A 6,976-nucleotide genomic window follows, 5' to 3' on the forward strand; every position below is an offset into this window, starting at 1 on the left:
AATTTGGGCTGTGCTCTGTTCCCACCGCTCACTGCAGGTGATATCATTCTGTTATTCCTCATTATTATTATTTTTTTTTTTCTGGATGGAAATGATGCTGTCATGTTCTCCTGCCCTCCCTTGGCTGGCAGACAGGGAGAACAATTGCCTTTTTCAATTTCCTGCTGCTGGGCTCTTTTCCACGATGCCTCAGTGAGAACGGTTGGGGTTTCGAGGTTCGCTGCTCCCTCTGCAAACACCCGTCTGCTCTGATTAGGATCCAACCCATCCCAGGGACAGCTCTCACCCTTCTGTCCTTGGTGTTAAATACCTGCCTGACATCTCTAATAACACTAATTAAATAATGTATTGAACATTCTGGCCTTGGCGTTGCCGAAATGTTTCTCTAAAGACATTTTTTCCCTGTTTTTTTCTCTTATATTTGACTCTGAAGTTGCTCTCACTGCAGTTTGTCTTAAAATATGTATTTTTTAATATTTCATAATTTTTTTAAAACAAAATTTTTACTTCWTGTTTGTGCAATTGTACTTTTCAATGCTCTTGATTCTGCTAGTTGCTCATAAAAAGTTATATCCATATAAATGCATGCATTAAACCTTCTGAAATTAGTGATAATATCATGATAGCTCCCACGATTTTTTTTARATAACCTTCTTTTTTTTCCCCATAACTTTTCCAGCACGTTTGTGGGAAATGTATTACTTAGTAAATCAAATAATATCTTTTTTTTCTCTTCCATTCCTTTCTGAGCACTCTGTACCCTCTCAGTACCCTCCAATAATCAGCAGAGAGCTCAGAATGCATAAGAAAATACCAACATTCATGTAAAAAGGAAATTTAATTATAATCAGAGCTTCATTTTGGCTCTGCTTGAGATTGTTTTTAAGGGCAGAAGCAGACTTTGTAATTGGGGAAGTATGAAGTGGATTGCTTCTCAAATGGGCTTCAGTAATTAAATCAGAATTTCTAAAGGGCAGCCTCATGCTGCCTCAATTGAATGAATTTTTACGAGGACACAGGAACAGATTTCTGATGGTTTTGTCCAGGTTTTGCTGGAGTAGATCAGTGTTATRTTCATGGTTTAAATGATCAGAGCAACTGTTGCTTTGTGCTGTGAGGTTTCTGCAGTTCTGCTGTGTGCTCTGGCTGCAAACCCCGCGATGATTTCTCAGGTTTGTTTTGTGCTGGGAAGRAACACAACTTTCAAATTCGATTTTTAAAGCCCCGAGGAACAGTGAGAAACTTCTGTGACAGGAATTTGGAAGGTAATCCCAGAAGGGTTGGGTTGGAAGGGACGCTGAAGCTCCCTGTCCCATGGGCAGGGACACCTTCCACCATCCCCAGCTCCATCCAGCCTGGCCTTGGACCCTTCTGGGGATGCTCTCGAGTTTAAATTTATAAAATCAGGAGCACAGCTGTGACAGTGCAATCAGAAATGACCTGTTCTGATGGGATTTCTTGTTTTAGGACAGAAGTGAAGCCAGCAAAGCCACTCTCTGATGGGAGCTCCCAGCAAACAGCAGCAGGAGCTCMTCGTCCTTGAGCAGGTTCATGTCCACGGGCCAAAACAGGAAAAGAAACAATGACAGAGGATATTAAATTAAACTTCTCCTTTTAACTTTGACCTCGCTGAGGAATTCTCAATTCAGCTGCTGTCTCCTCAGCATCCTTAAATTCCATTTTGCAGGGGCTGTGTTTGTGCTCTGCCCTTATTTCACTCCTGCTGCTGTTCCCAAGGAGTGACCCAGCTGTCCCCTTGGAAGCTCCAGCACTGTGGGACCAGAAATCTTTTCAACCAATTGAAAAGCTGGGGAAAAAATAAAAATCGATGCAAAGTGCTGCATGTGATTTGCATTTCAGGTTTTAGCCTTTTGCAGGTCCAGAGCACAAATGGATGAGATGATGTTAATGAAGATTTAGAGCCAAACTCTGCATTTCAGCAGTGCCTCCATCCCCAGGTAATTGTCTCGAGCTCAGAGTTGCTGCTCCCTTTGCTGGCAGTGGAAAGGAAACCCAGGTGCCTGTGATGCCTAAAATCTGATTTATCTGAACCAGAGACTGGACAGAATTGAGAGAATCCAAAGCAGTTCTGTTATTATAGAGCCTTCAGGGCCATCCAGGGCAGTCCCACACCCACAATGGACAATGGCTCACGGGTTTTTCACCCTTTCTCACTTTTGTCCATTTGCACATCGGGATTTGCTGAATCCTCCAATTGCAGCTCAGCCAATGCAGTCATTGACTCCAAGTTGGCTCCCCCAATTCTCTGTTGTTTCCATCTCTTGGGGCCTGGCCCAGGGAGGTGTCCTTGAGTTTGGGGCTGCAGAGGAATTGTTTTGTGTAAAAATGGGAGAGCAGGAGCTCAGCACTGTCTGTGGAGTCTGGAGTTAAACACTGRASRATCACAGGGGTACAGAGACRKGGAAATAGAGAAGCTGAAATCCTAAAGCATCACCTGCTGTTGTCATGGGGATGCTGAGGGTCAGCACTCAGTGCCAGCTCCTCCCTGGGAGCAYCAGAGGAGCTGCAGAGATGTGGGAAAGCCCATCCTTCTCCTTTCAGGGTATTTTCCTGCCTSACAGTTCCATCCACGCTGATACAAAATGGTCAAAACCCAGTGTATTTTCTTCCACTGCCCTGTTCAGGGAAATGTTGAAGCTGTAACACCACTGGGAAAAAAAGGAGCTTGATTTTATCACTCACCCAAATCCTGAGTCCCTCACACAAACCAGGATTTAAAATCCTTGCTTCAAGGACTGGGCAACATATGGCAGAAATCCTGCTGGTTTTAACTCAGTTATTTCCAGTGAAATGAGAGGAACCTCACAAGGATCTGACCTCCGTGGTTTTGCTGCCCTTTACAGCAGGTTTTTGGCAGCCCCTACAGCACCCTGCAGGGTTTGAGACCCTTGGAGCAGGAGATTTAGGTGGAGAATCCTCAGTTAGAGATGCCTGGCGTTGACTGGTTCATATATTTGTCCCTGAAAGAAGGTTTTGGGGTGGGATGTGAGCTGGTTCTGCTCCTACCCCGCTGCTGCCTCTCCTGGCTGTGTCCAGCCTGGTTTTGGTGTGATAAAAGTTAATAACAATTAGGTTTATAACACATTTCTGGTTCTGAAGGTTCCTCACAGGCAGAAACTTCTCTCTGTAATGCAAACTCTTTTAAGATGTTCTGTTCTTGCTGCTTTCCTGTACAGAATCCAGCCTGTGCCCATTATCCAGGATGCCGAGGTTAATGGGAATTAAGCTCTTGGCTTTGCCTAATTAGAAGCRCTCTCAGAGGAAGGATATTTCAGAGAAGCCCTAATAAATGGCAATAATAACATGCATTTCCTGGAAAAGAGGCCTCTCTCAGTGCTCCATTAGGACTTGTCTGAATACAAAAGGTCTGCCTTGGAACATTAGGTCTTACCAGGTCTTGGGGGTATTGCACCTGCCTTCCATTTCCACTTTTAAAAAGAGCATTACAAAAACAGAGCCCTGCTTTAAATAATARTGCAAAAGGTGCAGTGGTGATGCTCTTCAGAGAATAAACTGGAAGTTCACAGAGTTTTACATTTTTTGTCCAGGAGCTGTGGTTGAGAGAATCCTGCAGGGAGGGAATTCCTTATCTCGKTTTTTCTGTCCTGTAAATAAAACTYRAAGATGGAGCCTCCCTGAACCTCAGAGACATAAAACAAACACATGGAGCACCTCTGGAACCAATTCATCCCGTGAAATATGCACATGTTGGAATTCCAGCAGGTGAAATGCACTGCAGCTTAYAATGGCAAACGCTTCCTATCTCCAAGTCCTGTCACTGTAAATTATCACTGTGGGAATTACGGTGCATTTCAATGAGGTGTGCTACCAATGTTTCCCCAAGCTGCATCTTTTCAAAACCTGTTTTAATCTGCAGCAGCCAGACTGTAAATTAACAAAAAAATAAAACAGTCCAGGAAAAACAAATATTGGTGCAGGGCAAGGTACAGACTTTATTTTTATTGGGTTTTGGCACCATGTTGGACTGGTGCAGAGAAGACTGTGACATGTGAAAAAATCCATAATGAGAGTTGTGTGATGCAGCCACAGCAGCTCCTGATTTCTGTCATGAAGTTTTTCTCAGCTTATTTATTTTTTTTGCTTTATTTTTTCACTGCTTTGTTGACTCTGAACATAACAGAGCATTTTCCTGCTCTGCCCATATTAATTTCTTATTTTTAGTTTCTTAATTCATGATTTAATTTCACTGTCACCCTCAAGCTGGTGTTGGAAAGAACAGATCCATTGACATCCTGCTACAGGTGCCACACAAGTTTTAAGAAAAAGGCAAAGATAGGTGGTTGAAATGTATAGTTTGCTTCAGKTYTTTTGGGGTTATTTTTTTAAGATATAAAAATCTATCAAAGCCTAATTTCCTCTAAGCTGAGTAACTCCCTTGGCTGGTTGTGCAGGAAGGTTCAGCTCTGCCTGCACATCACTAAATTGCTTTAAAAGCTGCAGCACATTGAAGAAACACCTTTCCAGACCTCTTCCAAATTAAGGCAGGAGTTGTCCTCAATAAATCCTGTTCCCAGCCATGGATCTGTCCACGTTCAGGTGTTCACTGCACTGGATTGACCCAATATTGACTTCCTAAAGCTTCTCTCTGCTTTGCAGCAGAGAATAAAGGGCRCTTTAAAATAATTCAGGATCATCAAAACACTGAAATTATAAAGAACATTTCTCTGCTAGGTTTTTATGCCATTATTATGAAAATATTGAGGCGTAATTTCCAAACATTTTSTTTGTAAACTCAGAATTTYGAAGAGTGCAGATGTTGCTCTGGCYAAGGAGAGACAAGGAATAAAAAGCAATAAATWGCTTTTGTCTCTTCATCTCTTTTCAGGCTTTCAAAACAAATATCTTTGTCTCTTAGGATGGAATTTAGGAAGGGAAATACCCAGGCTCAACASCAGGAATTGGCAGTGCACTGTGATGGGAGAGAAATGCCTTTGGTGCCAAAGGTGTGCTCTGCCTCTCGCTGGGTTTTGTGTTGTGTATTTATGGGATTTACAGGTTTTATGGAATAWCTCCCAGCTGCTCCCAGGGATGGGAGCAAACTGCTGCTGTTCATATGTGCCTGCACAGGAATTATGGCTCTAAGTAGCCAAAACTCCCTCTGAACCTCTGGATCTGTGATGTTTTCAGTGAACCAAGAATAATCTTCATTATTACATTGCTTTCAAAAGAGACCTGAGTCTAAACTTCACCTCATTCAAATGATAGCATCTAAATGCTTGTCTTGATTTCTTAATTTCTTTATTATTTTGACAATAAAAGTGAAGCTTTATTTGACACTATGAGTAGAAGGACAGTGWTAATCTACAGACCCTGCTGCACTCTGTGAAATATCATTAAATCCTGTTTATATTCTGCACATGAATCAGGACTAAAGGCCTCTATTTTGGTGAAAATCAGCGTTTTTCCCTTCCTACCAGGCTATTGAGCACTATCCCTTTTCAGCTGGGATCACTTGACTCACTCACCCTTTTTTCCTCCCTAAAAGCAAATGGCGAAATTAAAGACAAGAGTTTCGTTGYCGATTATTTCTTCTTCCTATTTCTATCAGACAAAATCTCATTAAATTCCCACTGGTGAAAAGGCAGCCATCTGTTTTCCCTGATTGTAACTGGGCCACGTCCACCTGTATCCTGGATAATCCTGCTGTTGTGACTCCTCGGGGGGATATAAATTTTTGCTGTCTGGTTCAGTTTGCCTCTTTCCAATCGATAGATAAACAAAAATGGAAAGGATTTTATCACTGAAATGCTTCACTGGAGATTCCTTGGCTCTCACAGAACTCTGTGGAAGGGCTGACACCCTCCTGGGGTTGGGCACATCCACATTGCTCAGGTGGGAAGGGCTCTGAGCATCTCTGAGCTCAGGGTRTCACTGCACCTTGTTGGAAATGGATTTTGGGAGATGTTTATGTGATTTTTGTGTCTGTTTGAGTCCCTGTAGCCAGCCATGAACTGAAATTATAAAGAACATTTCTCTGCTAGGWTTTTATGCCATTATTATGAAAATATTGAGGATATTTGTTCTATTCCTGATTGAACATTTTTATATCTTAAAAAAGACGCTGGGGGTCTGTTCAGTGCTGGGTTTGTGGGAATTCCTGCGTCAGGAATTCCCTTTGATTTGCCTACAAACAGCACTTTCCTGGCAGCTCTGTCCAAAACCCAGCTCTACCTGTTAGAAACAACAATTGTGTTTAGGGCAGGACAGTAAAACACTCCTGCAGTAGTAAGGGGTGAGTGGATTAATTAGTTTGTGACTGGTTTATTTGTGCATCTTTAACGAGGGTAATTACAGCCTTAATTACAGCATTCCACCTGAGTAATGGGGAGCAATTGTCTGTTCAGGCTGGGGAAGGGGTTTGGGGTCAGGATCATACCCGGGCTGCAGTTCCAGGGAGCAGGGAGTTCATTCCCCATGGATCAGAATTCTCTTTTCCTGCTGCTCTGAGGGGTTCTGGGCAGYCAGCCCAGCTCATRCCCAGCTTTTCATCCCCCAGCACCCCCAAATCCTTCTCCTTACAGCCCCTCCCAGCCCCTGCCCTGCCCAGACCGAATAGATCCTGGATCATTTTGAGTACCAAGCTCAAGAGTACATTGATGTGGAGTTTTGGACATGTTTTTTTTTTCCCAATATCAGCATTTTTTTCCCCAGAGGTGCGTGGGATGTGTGTGATTTACAGCGGAGGGACTGAAAAGGGCAGTTTGTGCCTCTTATTGTGCAGCCATCAAAATTTTTGTGTCGCCTATTTTAATAATCTCATCTTTATAAAAATCCCATTTCCCCCCTTTTTTTTTTCTTCGTTTTTTTCATGGCCAGCATTAGACCCACACAGGACTGCAATTTCTGCCTTAAAAAGGGGAACCTTCACAGACCACATGTATATGATAAGAATTTATTTACYTTTTCTGCTGTTTTGGCTCAAAATCGACTGATT

Source organism: Malurus melanocephalus, unplaced genomic scaffold (genome assembly GCF_030028575.1).
Source record: "Malurus melanocephalus ecotype Western Australia unplaced genomic scaffold, MMel_1.1 scaffold_360, whole genome shotgun sequence".
NCBI classification, from domain to species: Eukaryota; Metazoa; Chordata; class Aves; order Passeriformes; family Maluridae; genus Malurus; species Malurus melanocephalus.